This window comes from Sapajus apella, unplaced genomic scaffold, assembly GCF_009761245.1.
Source record: "Sapajus apella isolate SASKATOON/1434 unplaced genomic scaffold, GSC_monkey_1.0 scaffold63, whole genome shotgun sequence".
NCBI classification, from domain to species: Eukaryota; Metazoa; Chordata; class Mammalia; order Primates; family Cebidae; genus Sapajus; species Sapajus apella.
Window position 1 is genome coordinate 6340963 of NW_022437003.1, and position 16105 is coordinate 6357067.

At 37.2% G+C, this 16105-nt stretch overlaps 1 long non-coding RNA gene across 1 annotated transcript in view; it reads right to left on the reverse strand.

Annotated features, from left to right (window-relative positions):
* LOC116529742 overlaps positions 1 to 15903 on the reverse strand; it is a 59311-nt gene extending 43408 nt beyond the window's left edge. Inside the window, exon 1 of the long non-coding RNA XR_004259648.1 lies at positions 13857 to 15903. This is a non-coding gene — a long non-coding RNA (uncharacterized LOC116529742). The remainder of the gene's footprint in view (positions 1 to 13856) is intronic.
* Between the last annotated feature and the right edge of the window lie 202 nt (positions 15904 to 16105).

The following is a 16105-nucleotide window of genomic DNA, read 5'->3' on the forward strand; positions in this document are numbered from 1 at the left end:
GTTCACAGCCGAATTCTACCAGACATACAAAGAGGAGCTGGTACCATTCCTTTTGAAACTATTCCAAACAATACAAAAAGAGGGAATTCTTCCCAAATCATTTTATGAGACCAACATCATCATGATTCCAAAACCCGGCAGAGACTCAACAAGAAAAGAAAACTTCAGGCCAATTTCCATGATTAACATAGATGCAAAAATCTTTAATAAAATACTGACAAGCCGATTGCAACAACACATCAAAAAGCTTATCCACCATGATCAAGTAGGCTTCATCCCGGGGATGTAAGTCTGGTTCAACATACGCAAGTCTATAAACGTAATTCACCACATAAACAGAACCAAAGACAAAAACCACATGATTATCTCAATTGATGCAGATAAGGCCTTTGACAAAATTCAACAGCCCTTTATTCAAAAACCCTCAATAAGCTAAGTATTGATGGAACGTATCTCAAAATAATAAAAGCTATTTATCACAAACCAACAGCCAATATCATACTGAATGGGCAAAAACTGGAAGCATTCCCCTTGAAATGTGGCACCAGACAAGGATGCCCTCTCTCACCACTCCTATTCAATATAGTACTAGAAGTTCTAGCCAGAGCAATCAGGCAAGAAAAAGAAATAAAGGGCATTCAAATAGGAAAGGAGGAAGTCAAATTGTCTCTATTTGCAGATGACATGATTGTATATCTAGAACACCCCATCATCTCAGCCCCAAATCTCCTGAAACTGACAAGCAAGTTCAGTAAAGTCTCAGGATACAAAATCAATGTGCAAAAATCACATGCATTCCTATACACCAATAACAGACTTAAAGAGAGCCAAATCAAGAACAAACTTCCATTCACAATTGCCACAAAGAGAATAAAGTACCTAGGAATACAACTAACAAGGAACGTAAAGGACCTCTTCAAGGAGAACTACAAGCCACTGCTCAACAAAATAAGAGAGGACACAAACAGATGGAGAAACATTCCATGTTCATGGTTAGGAAGAATCAATATCTTGAAAATGGCCATACTACCCAAGTAATTTATAGATTCAACACTATCCCCATCAAGCTACAAATGACCTCCTTCACAGAACTGGAAAAAACCACCTTAAACTTCATATGGAACCAAAAGAGAGCCGCATAGCCAAGTCAATTCTAAGCAAAAAGAACAAAGCGGGAGGCATCACACTACCGGACTTTAAACTATACTACAAGGCTACAGTAATCAAAACAGCATGGTACTGGTACCAAAACAGAGATATAACCCAATGGAACAGAACAGAGGTCTCAGAGGCAACACAACATATCTACAACCATCTGATCTTTGACAAACCAGACAAAAACAAGCAATGGGGAAAGGATTCCCTGTTCAATAAATGCTGTTGGGAAAACTGGCTAGCCATGTGCAGAAAGCAGAAACTGGACCCCTTCCTGACACCTTACACTAAAATTAACTCCAGATGGATTAAAGACTTAAACATAAGACCTAACACCATAAAAACCCTAGAAGAAAATCTAGGCAAAACCATTTAGGACATAGGTGTAGGCAAGGACTTCATAACCAAAACACCAAAAGCATTGACAACAAAAGCCAAAATAGACAAATGGGACCTAATCAAACTCCACAGCTTCTGCACAGCAAAAGAAACAGTCATTAGAGTGAATCGGCAACCAACAGAATGAGAAAAAATTTTTGCAGTTTACTCATCTGACAAAGGGCTGATATCCAGAATTTACAAAGAACTAAAACAGATTTACAAGAAAAAAACTAACAAGCCCATTCAAAAGTGGGCAATGGATATGAACAGACACTTTACAAAAGAAGACATACATGAGGCCAACAAACATATGAAAAAATGCTCATCATCACTGGTCATCAGAGAAATGCAAATCAAAACTACATTGAGATACCATCTCACATCAGTTAGAATGGCGATCATTAAAAAATCTGGAAACAACAGATGCTGGAGAGGATGTGGAGAAATAGGAACACTTTTGCACTATTGGTTGGAGTGTAAATTAGTTCAACCATTGTGGAAGACGGTGTGGCAATTCCTCAAGGACCTACAAATAAAAATTCCATTTGACCCAGCAATCCCATTACTGGGTATATATCCAAAGGATTACAAATCGTTCTACTGTAAGGACACGTGTACACGAATGTTCATTGCAGCACTGTTTACAATAGCAAAGACCTGGAACTAACCCAAATGCCCAACGACGATAGACTGGATAGGGAAAATGTGGCACATATACACCATGGAATATTATGCAGCCATCAAAAACGATGAGTTTGGGTCCTTTGTAGGGACATGGATGAACCTGGAAACCATCATTCTCAGCAAACTGACACAAGAGCAGAAGATCAAACACCGCATGTTCTCACTCATAGGCGGGTGTTGAACAATGAGAACACATGGACACAGGGAGAGGAGCACTATACACTGGGGTCAGTTGGGGGGAAATAAGGGAGGGACGGTGGGGGATGGGGAGCTGGGGAGAGAGCAAGGGGAGAGATGCCAGATGTAGGTGATGGGGAGGAAAGCTGCAAATCACACTGCCACATGTGTGCCTATGCAAGAATCTTGCATGTTCTTCACATGTACCCCAAAACCTAAAATGCAATAAAATGGAAAAAAATATATATATATATATAAACAAATGAATCAATTAATGTTCTCCTGAATAGATATTCCATTATAAAAACAAAAATATTTCTAAATTAATTTATATCAAATTCAATTAAAACCTTTTTAAGATGTATTCAAATGCCCATTCAAAATTTCAAAATAATAATTTTGAAAAATTGGCAAAATGAAGTTTAAAACAATTTCTAATTATTATTCAAAGTCATTAGAGCCATAAGTGGTTGCTTGAGCCCAGGGGTTTTAGACCAGCCTTGGCAACATAGTAAGACCCCTGTCTCTACAAAATATTTAAAAATTAGCCAGGTACAACACCATGTACCTATAGTCCTCACAACTTCAGAGGCTGAGGCAGGAGAATATTTAAGAAACGGAGGCTACAGTGAGTTGTAATCATGCCACTGCACTCCAGCCTGGACAACAAAAGAGATCTTAACAACAACAACAACAAAAATTATACAGTGGGAACTTTCTTTTAGCATATCATAAAACCTCAGAAGCATAAAGCAAAAACACTAATAAACTGACCCTATAAACTTAAAATATCATTTTAAGAGGAAAATAAAGCATATTCAACACATTTTTTAAAATAAAAATGCATACTGGGAAATGACATTCATAAAACATATGACAAAGGATTATTAGCCTTAATATTCAAAGAGTTCAAACAAATTATATGGGATTTAAAAAATGTAATAGGACAAGAGCCGTCAATTACTCAAAGGAAAAATTTTGAAACAGCAATCATAAAAAGATGTTCTTTCTTGTAAACAAAGAAATGCAAATAAAAGCAACCATATGTACGCTAGTAGATTGGCAAAGGTAAATAATATCAAAATCTGTATTAAAAAGGGAACAGAAAATCAGACACACGTGATTAATTGATGAGAATTTCAATTCATGCACCTGTTCTAGACATCATTTTGGTAGGCCCCTAGCAGGCATAAAGAGAGAAAGGAGAAAAGAAAGGAAGAAGAGAGTGAGTGAAGGAGAGAGGGAGAAAAGAAAGAGAGAGAGGAAGAAAATATAAAAAAATAAATGCTCTTTCTCTCAAATATTAAGTAAATAATGAAATAAACAAGGCAATGTCCCGCATCTGTTAAAATGATAATGTAGAATATTTTGTCATGAATGAATATTCAAAATCTGTATAAAATATACACATTATTTATAATATATGAGTGTGTGTGTGTGTGTGTGTGTGTGTGTGTGTGTGTGTGTGTATGATAGTTTGAATAGTGTGATCCTAATTATAAAACATTGGGTGTGTAGGCACCTGTGTGCATGTATAAAAGAGGTACCTAGAAGAGTTTTCACCAGTGCATTAGGAGTGGTCATTTGTTGATGAAAAAATTCTATGTGATTATTACCTTAACCTTTATGCTTCTCCAAGAGTTTGAATTTTTTAAATAATGAGCATGTCTCAGTTTTAAAGCAATAAAACTACTTTTTAAATGTGAGTCATCCAATGAGATGAGAATTTAATAGTATATGAGCGATTACATAAAAACATATCTTCTTGGAGCTGTCTTTCTATTGAGATCAATGTCTTTACTCCTTTTCCTCTTCACTTTGGAAGAGACAGAGGAGAAGCAGAAAGCCGGAAGAATTTGATAATAATCCAGATATAAAACTATTATTTCATTTTCTTTTTAGTGGTTTTAGTAACTGAATTTCATTTTAGGTCAGCATTCTTTTGGATATTTAGAAAGAAACAAAATAGAAGGCAAAGATAATATGTCATGAATATGTTCTAAGGATCACTCGTGTTCAAGCAAAGTATTAGTGTGGCATGCAAAGAAAGGGAAAGAGGCAGACGAAAACAAGATAACAAGCACTGAGTATGAGGAGGTGGATTGGAAACCATGAGAGATGCTAACAGTAAGGGTGAAAACAGAAAACGATTGAAAATTCATAATCAAGAATTACAGGATAGGATGAATTTGGAGGAGCCATCCAAAAGAACGATTTAAGTAAATCAAATGTTCAAAGCCAGTGCTCATTCATTTATCCTTTTGGTCCAAATCCAGTCAGATATTACCTCCAGGTGCAACATTTGGCACCGAAATGAGCATTAAAGTTAAATATTTATTGGTGCCTTAATATTGTCAGAGACTTGTTCCAACTCTGACCCAGGTTTGTTTCCCTCAGGAAGCGTTGTATGATGCTTTATCCTGATCTCCCTAAGATTTAAGAAATATCCTAGAGTTCTTTTTTTCATTTCTAATGTCAGTTCAAGGAGGTCAGCTGTCTTTTACATTAGTGTCTGGGCCATAACTCTGCCTTTAAATATTGAAGGTAATCTGGATTATTTTCTCGATGGGGTAAATTTAACCAATATGGCAGATGACTATTCTAAACAATATCAGACACTTCATAAATAGATACTCTATATCACAATGCATTTCAAAATGCCTAATACTTTCACCCAGCCATTCTAATTCTAGAAATTTTTACTAAAGAAATTCTTGGGTAGACATACAAATGTATTTACAAATGCTAATATAACACTATTTTCAACAGAAAAATATTTTTTAAATCATGAATGCAGGTTACATGTCCAAACAATAAGAAGCAAGATAAATAAATTTGAATACAGACATTAAATGTTCCTCATTAACATCCATTAATGTTAATTTTCATTAAAACGACGATTTTCAGAAACAAACTGCATAGAAATAGTGGCATCACTATGGTGAAGAGGTACCACAGTGTGCTTTATGGATATGCCATTAAAATGTTTGATAATCACAGGTTAACACCTCTTGTATGCTGCACACAAGGAAGATTGAATTGTGTGCCAATATTGATAACAGCCATTAAGTGCTGTCTTCGTATCTACTGCACATGATGGCTTGACTTACTTGACTTCTCAAATATTATTTCCTTGTCTCCTTCATTCAGAGTTTGACCTAAGACTGCTTCCTTGGCCCATCTTCCCCAGTTGGTCAAATTGTATAATTAAGCAGGAAGCATCTCAGATTGGTCCATGTTGTGAAGCAGGTTTGGGAGATGCTTGGGTATACAGTAACCTAGGAAAACGCTGTGTATAATTCAATCTGTCATTTTGCGATGCCTGTTCTTAAAGGGCACACTCATAGAGCAATCTTGACATCATTCCAAAGGACTGTCATCACATTATGTAGGTCATACACTACAAGCAATTTACTTAGAAAGCGTTCATCCCAAGGTTTAGGACAGGGAAGATATTTTGATCTGAAATTGATCATAATACTAAAAATAAAGTAGAAGCGCACATGCCATATTATTGAGCATGATCCAAAAAGATATGTTCTTCTCTAACATGAAAAGTAACTAAGAAGCCTTAGTTAAGAAATCATAATTACTTTCAAAATTCAGAGGATGATTCTATTGATTATGACTGGCTTCTTTTTAAAGAACTAATTCCACCATAAACCTCTGCTGTGAATTTTTGAGCCAATTATTTGGAACATAAATTTCAGACAAGCTAGATACTGGCAATAGTTTTGAATTTACTTAGTTTGGTTCAAGGATTCAATTTTACCTGTGCCATTTCTTGTTCACGCCACTGGTAAGATTACAATAGCATAGATTAGGTGATATGCTTTAGTGAAGTACTGAGACAGATTTGCCTAGTTCCTGCCACTCCTTGTTCAACAACTGTTAAATTACTAATAGGGAGATATTTCAAGACTTGCCTTGACTGATTTCAAACTTGCTTAGGAAGCAACAAATGAAAGAAAAATACATGGCTTTGAATATAGCATCTATGTGGCCCTTGAGAATTAGTTTACCCATCCCTGAAATGGAAATAAAATCTACCTCAGAGAACTGTCATAAGAATTAAATGAAATGAGCTGAATAAACCCTGAAAACTACATTAATATTTTTTCCCTTTGTCCTATAGCTACTTAATATCAGGACTATAGTTTTGACCATAATTAATTTTGTTGTTGCTGCTTGTTGTTTTTAACAGTTTATTTTTTAGGTAGTTTTAGGTTCACAGACAATTTGAGAGGATGGTGTAGAGATTCTTTAAATACCCACAACTCCCACACACGCATAGCCTCCCCCACAATCAGCATCCCCACCAGAGGGTATGTCTGTGACAACTGATAAACCTACATTGGCGCATGTCATACAAAGTCCATAGTTCACATTGAGGTTCACGCTTGGTGTTGTGCATTCTCTGGGTTTAGAAAAAATATATACTGGTATGTGTCTACGGTTACAGTATCATACAGATTATTTCTGTCTTACAGCTCCTCTATGCCTCACTTATTCATTCCTCTTCTCTACCACCCAACCCCTGGAAACCACTGATCTTTTTACTATCTTCATAGTTTTGCCTTTACAGAAATGTCATGTAGGTGGGATCATATGGGATGTTGCCCTTTCATGCTGACTTCTTTCACTTAGTAAGATGCATTTAACTTTCGTCCATGCCTTTTTGTGGCTTGATTAGTCATTTCTCTTTGCACTAATTAGTATTTCATTTTCTGGATGTTCCATAGTTTATCCATTTGCCTGGTGAAGGGCATCTTGGTTGCTTTTAAGTTTTGGCAATCATGAATAAAGGTGCCATAAATATCTGCATGCAGATTTTTGGGTGGACATAAGTTTTCAGTTCCTTTGGGTAAATATCAAGGAGTGTAATTGCTGGATCATAGGGTAAAGGTGTATTTAGCTTTGTGAGAAACTGCCAAATTGTCTTGCAAAGTGGCCATGCCATTTTGCATTCCCACCGAAAGGAACAAGAGTTCCTTTTGCCACATGTTCTGATCAGCATTTACTGTTGTCATTGTTCCAGATTTGGGCCATTCTAATAGATGTTTAGTGGTATGTTACTGCATTTTAATTTGCATTTCTCTAATGATATATGATATGGAGCACTTTTCACATTCTTCTTTGCCATTTGTACGTCTTCTTCAGTGAAGTGTCTGTTAATTTGGCCCATGTTTCAGTCAGATTGCTTGTTTTCTTATTGTTGAATTTTTATAGTTCTTTGTATCTTCTGCATTACATTTATTTTTCTGATATGCCTTTTGCAAATATTTAATCCCAGTCTGTAGCTTGTCTTCTCATTCTCCTGACCCTGTCTTTTGCAGAGCAGATATTTTTAATTTTAATGAAGCCCAGTTTATCAATTATGTTTTTATGGATCATGTTTTGTTGTTTTATCTGATGTCATCATCACACCTAAGGTCATCTAGGATTTTTCCTGAATTTTCTTGTAGAAGTTTTATGTTTCGTGTTTTATATTTAGGTCTATGACCCATTTTGTGAAAGGTGTAAGGTCTGTGTCTAGATGATTCTTCTTTCTTTTTTTTTTCTTTTTTTCTTTTTTTTACATGTGGATGTTCAGCTGTTCTAGCACCATTTGTTGAAAAGACTATTTCTCCATTATGTTATCTTTGCTTTTTTGTTAAAGAACAGTTCATTACACTTATGTGGATCTATTTCTGAGTTTTCCACTCTGTTCCATTGATCCATCTATTCTTATCCCCATACCACACTGCCATAATTACTACAGCTTCATAGTAAGTCTTGATACAATTACTTTTTTCTCTTTTTTATTACAACAGTTAATTTTTACTAAAAATTCTGGAGTGATCAGAGAAGTAATGAAGTCTGTGTCATGTAAAGTCCAACATACCCTTGGATGGTTACAGTATTGATGGTCAAATATCAGCAGAACTATTGAAAACATCTTTTCTGGAACTCTGTGGTCCAGTCCTTTCACCTTTATATCATCATAAAAAGTACCGAAAACAGTGACTTAACCAGCAAACATTTTATTTGCTCATAATTTTATGGTTCAATATTTTGAACAAGGCTTAACTGAGTGGCTCTTCTACTCCAGGTAGTGTTCACTGAGAGCATTCCCTTGGCTGCATTCAGTTGGTGAATGGATTCTGGTAAAAGTCCAAGAAGTCCTCACTCACATGTCTAGTGCCCCAGTGCACCTCTATATGACATTCTCTTTCTCCAAGTAACTAGCCTGAGATTACTTGCAGCATTATCATCTCAGAAAGATCAGAAAGCTACCGTAGGGAGCGGTAGTAGCTCCGAAGCGACTGGCTTCCAAGAGGAAATAGTCTAAAAGGGAGCTTCCAGACCTTCAAAGCCCAGACTCAGGTATTTTGCAACAACCCCTGTTCCATGTTCTACTGATTAAAACTAGTTACAGGGCCAGCTCAGATTCAAGGAAAGGGGAAATACACGTTAGCTCTTGATGAGAGCTGCAACCAAGAATTTGCAGCCACTTTTAATCCATTACAGTCATGTCTTCTAGAGATGCTGTAGTGCAGTCACGGTGCTCCTTTTCATTCAACCTCATCATTAGTAGTTATGTGGTATACTGAGTTGGTGTAGAATTATCCCACAGTGAGTTTTTAATCCCCCATCAGAAAATCTGAGTAATTTATAAAGAAAAGAGGTTCATTTGGCTCACAGTTCTGCAGGCTGTACAAGCATGGCACCAACATCTGCTCAGCATCTGGTGAGACCTCAGGAAGTTTATAACCATAGTGGAAGGCAAAGGGGAAGCAGGAGTGTCACATGGCAAGACAGGGAGCAAGGAGAGGAGGAGATGCCAGGTTCTTTTAAACAGCCAGATCTCACATGAACTAATAGAGTGAGAACTCACTCATTCCTGCAAGGACAGCACCAAGACATTCATGAGAGATTCGCCTCCATGATGCAAACACCTCCCACCGGGCCCCACCTCCAAAACTGGGATCACATCTCAACATGAGGTTTGGAAGGGACAAACATCCAAATCATATCACCCCTTCGACCACATTCTCACCAAGCATGTCACCCTTACTTCTTCATGTAGCTCCACAGAAAGTGGCATAGACAGCAGCAAACTTGGCGAATTGCCCTTCCTGTCATATTCCAGGAAGAAAATCTACCATTCTCTTACTGGTGTGCTGCTTAGAGGGTGATCTTAATTAAACTGCAGAATGTCAAAGGTTAGTATGGAGAAGGGGCAGCCAATAGGGAAAGGATATGAGTCAGGTTCATTTGTCACTGAGCAGCAAGTTGGTAACCCTTCTCTTAGAAAAGATTGTTTTAAAAAGCCAAAACTTCATATTATATAAAGCCACCATCATTTCTCCATCTACCAGTCAAAGTAGATCTGTCCTTACCTGCCTTCCATGCACACTCTACTACTCTTGGGGCCTCACACAAGCATTTGTGAAGAGGAAGCTCTGGAGAGGATGTTTCAAGTTCACATTTACAGCCTGAGAAAGCAGATGGTATTCTCTTATATATCATTTCTCAGACATTCAAACTTACATGTTTTAGAAATAAGGCAGAATATTTAAATAATAGCATTCCTTGATCTTCAAGACCCAAAATGCTGGTAGGCTCCTACTTTTAAGCCCAGTGGTGAGGCAAAAGTAACCCATAATGATTTCTGAACCCTAACTCAAGAAGCTTCTGGTCATGTCATATGTTCTTCCTGCCTCTACCTATGCTTTGCCTTAACTTAGAATCCACTTCTTTCTGAAAGCCTTCTATGGCCCTGCCAGGTGAGCTGCACCTCCTATATACTTTTCTATCACCCGGTACCTGTGCCCATCAAAGCCTCTGCTACACTTACTGTAATCACCCATGTACATATCGGTCTCCTTCATTAGATATCCTCCTCCAAAATAAGAACCCCACTTTATCCACCCTTGAATCCCCAGTCCTTGGCACAGTGCTTAGCATAGGTCAGCTGTGCAATGGTTCTTGGATTCATGAGCATCTTTCAGTGACAGCATCACATTAGCTCTTGTCTGCAGTCTGCTGAAGGAAGTGAAGAAGCTGACACGGAGTGGCTCAGGGACTTGTTTCGTGGCTGAACCACGACCAGAGATCCTGACCTGTGACCCACTGATCTTTTCTCTATGCTGAAAAATCTAGTTTCCATCTTGCATTTTACTTGCTTTGTCTTCTGTGCCATTAAAACACAAAGCTCAGGACTCCCAGCATCACAGAAAGTTGGAGCTAAAGAGGGCCCTAAAAACTATGTTGTCATAGTCCAAACCCAGCATTTTATGCAAAGGAAACCAAAACTGGAGAAAAGTGACTTATGGCAGATCTAGGACTCAGGCCTACTGGTGCCTCTTAGTTTTCCTACCTCTGGTAGAAAGGTACGACAGTATTGATAAATGCATCTTTTATTCCAGATTTCAGCCTCCATCCCAGACCTATTAATGGAATGCAAATAAATGAATTCGAAAAAAAGGACATGATTTTCCATTCATCTTTATATTCTGCTTCCACATGCCACACATGGAGACCATTTGGTGGGGGCTGAAGAGGTGAGAATAGACCCACGACACACAGTTCTGCATCGCCACTCCGCAGGGCTGTCAGTAATATCTTACTTAACATCCTGTCACAGAATTTTCCTTCGGTGTCACCTCGGTCGCTACTGTAACACTCCATAAGAAATAATGCCATCTGTTAAAATACACAAGGCAGGGAAACGCAGCTGCTGTCATCGTACAAAGATGGAATTAGCCAACACTAAGCAATTACTTTCCTTTTAAATTTCACAATTAAAATTTTAGTCTTGCTTTATTTGTATCACAAAAGTCACCACAACACTGTGCCTGTTGAAGTAACAACACCACTCTCTTGATGAAAACATAGAGGAGGAGTTTAGTTGGGGATAATGGTAATTGTTACTCTGTTGCCTTTTTTATAAATATTTTTTAAATTCCATTGGGTGGTGTTAATTATAGGTAGCAGTACTAAGAATAATGGGTTTGCTTATAGCATTCACATTTTGGATCTCCTAGTACTCAAAGAAAAAAAAAACTCACAAAGTGAAGTTGCTAGCTGGTGGAAGGATCATTAGGCTGCAGATCCAAATTTGTTTTTTCTCTCTCTCTCCTTGGTAGTAGAAGATTTAATGGAGAAGGAAGGACTCAGCTCCTAAAGAGACAGGTTTCCAATTTGAACAGAAATGAAATCCTGCCCCTCAGCTTTTATTTCATTCATTGGAAGGGAGCAGATTGCTGGCTAAACAACAGAAGGGTGGACCTATTCAGAGCTTAACTGCTTCAAAAAGCTGTAAGAGATCAACAATTACATTGGCCGTACTCCATTATGAGGGTGTCAGCAAGCTGGTGTTTCTCTCTTTGATGCATTTTTTTAAACATGGGAATTATGTACTATATTTTCCGGGAGGAGACAAATAGACAAAACCTGTCTTAACTGTTTTTCTGATGGGCAAAGTTCTCTTGCAGGGTAGAACAAAATCAGTGACTTCAATAAAGGTTTAAATTGCTAGCTTTTCTCCAACTTCTGACACGTTTATGAATATATATCACTCAATGAAACCATATGCCAGTGACGCCATGAGTGTGAAAATACCTAAATGTTTGTTACTTGGGTCTCTTTAGACAGGAAGACTTAAATATCCACTCTTCTCATGACGTCTTTAATAACTCTTTAACTTTCAGCACAGTGTCCACCATCTAAAATATGGTATTTGCTTTTAATAACCTTCCATTGTTGTCCGGTTTATAGATGGAATGGTTTACATACCAGTTCATAGGTAAGATGGCTCTCAAACTACATGGTGAAAAACACTTAGATCCACCTTAGGATAAGTGCATTCTAAACTCGGCAGTGAAGAGAAAAGCCTTCATAGAAAAATTACTTAATAAGTATGATGTACTTGGCATTTTAGTAACAAAACTCTCAAAATTAGTTATTTTTAAATCTGTATACAGCTTGACTTCGCAAACACTGAAAATTCCTTCAGGACTAAGACCATGCTTATCTATTTGGTTACGCCATCAGGTACAACACAGTGTCATCAGTAAGGTAGGCTCAACTTTTGTGGACTAATTAGCTTCAGACATTAAAACCTGAGATGTTCCCATTTTGGAATTACATGTGTTAGTTATATCTCAGCTGGGGTATGGCAGGAGGAGGACAGCTAACAAAATTATTCTCACAAACAAAATCTTGACAAATTCATTACTCACACACATGGATTTTGTTGGAGCTATTGACCAAAATCTTGATGAATACAATGATGTCTGATGTATTATTAAATAGAGGAAACTTGATTTTATCACAGACTATAACCTCTTGAGGTCCATGAAGACAAAGGGCCATATTCAGAAATAAATTGCAATCTGTGAATATAATTCACAATCAAGGCTCTTAAAGTCACAAAATAGCAATGACTACATGTCTGATTACTAATTGAATCAGGCACTACCAGCACTCCAGTGAAGAGCAACCAGACAGAGGAAGCCCCTGGGCCATGCTTGTCTGTATTTTATACCATAAGACACATGTCCAGACAGTCTTCAGTTCTTAAGGATGCTGTTTCTCTTTGTGGAATCATTTATAGAAAAGAAGAAAAATGATGTGCTAGGCATTATACCACTCTCTTCAACTGGAGTAATATATCCAGCTTAACAAGAAAACATGTGTTACTAATGACCTCCTTTCTGTCTTACCTGGCTAGGGAGAGATCTAAAGCCAGTTTTCAGTTGAGCTCCTGTATCATATTACTATTTCTTTTCTGAGCTAAGCTTAAAAGAACGTACAACAATGATGAAAGTACATAGTTAAGAAGCTAGAAAGAAGGCAAAGATTATTTTTCCCCATGCAATATATAATAGATCTTAGGGGTCTCGGAGAGAAAAAGATATACACAATCTGTTCAAACCACCCAATTTCTCATTCAGGTCCCCATTTGCCCATTGCTTACTAGTTCTTCATTTTTTCACAGTCCCTTGACTTTCCTACCTTCCTCCTTGTTGTTCCCTTTTGGGTCTCATAGACTCCATATACATCCACACCAAGACTCAAGCTCTCACATACATTTAGCATAATCATTTTGCATAACATATGAATATTGCTCAAAGTAGCACATAGGGGAAAAACATGTGCAAACCCTTTTACCCTTGATTAAAAGCAATAATTGGGGATAAACCTCTAAGTGTGAATGAAACAAAATAAAATCTTTCCCACTTTAGATTTCCTCAACTGTAATTGCTATTCTTTTTTTCTATTCCAACTATTTTATGTAAGAATGGGTAGCTTCCTGTGAGTTAAAAAGTAGAAAAGAATGAGCTTTAAGGTGAGAGGAAGGGACTCAAGACAAGTTTTAACTCTGCCTCTGTACCCAGATGTGATATGAAGTGGTAAATAAAAAACAACTCATCCCAACTGAAGACTTTAGTGTTAGCTGGAGTCTCACCTACCCACACATGTGCACGTGCCAGATGGTTCCATGGCAGTCAGGAGGTTTGAAGTGAAGCACTCTCTTCATCTGCAGCTGGAATACAGGATTGCCCAGTGAAATAAGATGCTCATTCAGATGGATCCCAAATAAATGGATTAGATCTCAGAAAATATGCGGTTTCTCTTTCTTCAAATTCCTAAAAAGATTCAAACCTTGTAAACATTTTCACCACATCCCAGCCAAATCACTTTCAGTACCAAATTTAGTCATATGCCTCCAAATATGCATATGATAATTTCTCTATACACCTCAATATTTGTATAACTTCTTAGGTTAGATTTGAAAATAACATCAGGTGTTTGTCCCGCATTATCTCATTTACAGTAGAGCAGCCAGTTTATTACAGTCTACGTGAAGGTTTTCAAAATTTCTGATCTACAATCAAATGCTCTGGCAGATACTCAGTGGTTAAGCAATCCCCTCCAATTTTATCTGAATTTGACTTATTCTAAAAATGCAGTGGGTTTTATGCTGTGCACATAATCATCACACCATATTTATGTAATGTTTTAAATTTATTATTGAATGATATAGCCACTGAAAACTGAATTACTCAATAAGAAATTTAAATTTCTGAAAACTCCTCGTTATCCATGCAGGCCCATTCATTTCACCCGAGATTCCTGAAAGAATACAAAGCAAGACAACAACTTAATTCATGCATGAATCTGCCAATTAATTTCTCCATTTGTATAAGATATGGGGTGTCTTGCAACTTAGGTAAACAAGATCGTCACCCTAAAAACAGACGATGCAAATGGAATGTGGATGATGGAGGGCTTCCAAGGCTTCTGTTCCCACCAATATATTATTCAGTTAACAGTATGCAAATGAGTTAACAAGAATACATGCAGAGTTCCTGGGGTAAATAATTTCCATTTCTGTCACTGCCTAGAAACCATTCTTAGATACCTCCTAAATATTCATGCCTAGGGAAATAGGCAATAAGATAAATTAAGGAAATCATCTCTCACCAAAGATTTCCTTTCAAAGAAGAAAACATGAGGAGAAAGAGAATATATGGTGAGAAGAGAGAAGAAAAGAAAAAGAGTTTTTTCCTAATTTGTTTGTTATCTTTTTTTAAAGCCTTCTTTCTGGCCTTTATGGAACTAAGCTTGACCCATGGTAAAATTTTGCACATTATAATATTAATGGTCATTGAAAGCACAAAGCTTCAAGGAGTTTTGGAAGGCAAACTTCTGAGAAGAAGAGCTCCATACAATTAACACTGCATGCTACCTAGCCAAACCCTTCTGCAAAAAATAAATAAATATATAAATAAATAAATAAATCACAGTTTAAATTATCAGCATGTTAATGCCCCACTATGCATATCAAGGAGAAGCTCACTAAAATATCCCATTAAAATATGCAATTTGTGCCATAACACGCACTGAGAAATACTAACTACAAGTCAAGCAATACCTTGACCAAAATATATATGCCAAATTTTCAGATTGTTCCTGGGTAGAACTGCACAAATTCATTATAGTTTAGACAACCAAAAGAAAATGATTTTTTCTCCTCACCCTTTGTTATGCACTTACTTGTGTCCTCACCTCCCAATTTGTATTTTGAAGTCCTAACCCCCAGTGTGATTTTGTTTGGAGACAGGGCCTTTAGGAGGTAATTGAGGTTAAATAAGGTCATAGGGAAGGTGGGCCCAATCCAATAAGATTAGTGTCCTTGTAAGAAGAGAAAGAGATGTCAGATAGATCAACCTCTCTCCCTCTCTCTCTCTGTCCCCCTGAGTATACCCAGAGAAGAGAAGCCACACAAGGGCAAAGGGAGAAGACAATTTTCTACAAGCTAGAAAGAGACGCCTCATGAAAAACCAACCTTGATCTTGAACTTCTAGCCTCCTGGTCTGTGATATTTTGTTATGGCAGCCCAAGCAGACTGATACACCCTTGTCACACTAGAGTTTAATTTTGTAAAAGGACTAATATAAGTTTCCTAAATAGAAGTCATCAGCCTTCATCAGAATTATAAAAGAAAAATGAGAAATTTCATCACAGGCACAGACCACATTGATACCAAAAAATAAAAAAATAAAAAAATTGAGTGCTTTGAATATGCTAATCTCTGGTCTCAGCAATGGGGATACAGTCATGAATAAGGATGCAGTCATGAACAAAACAGAGAATGACCAGCTGTCATAGAGATTGCATTCTGGTGGGAGACATAAATAATAACTGTGCAAACAAA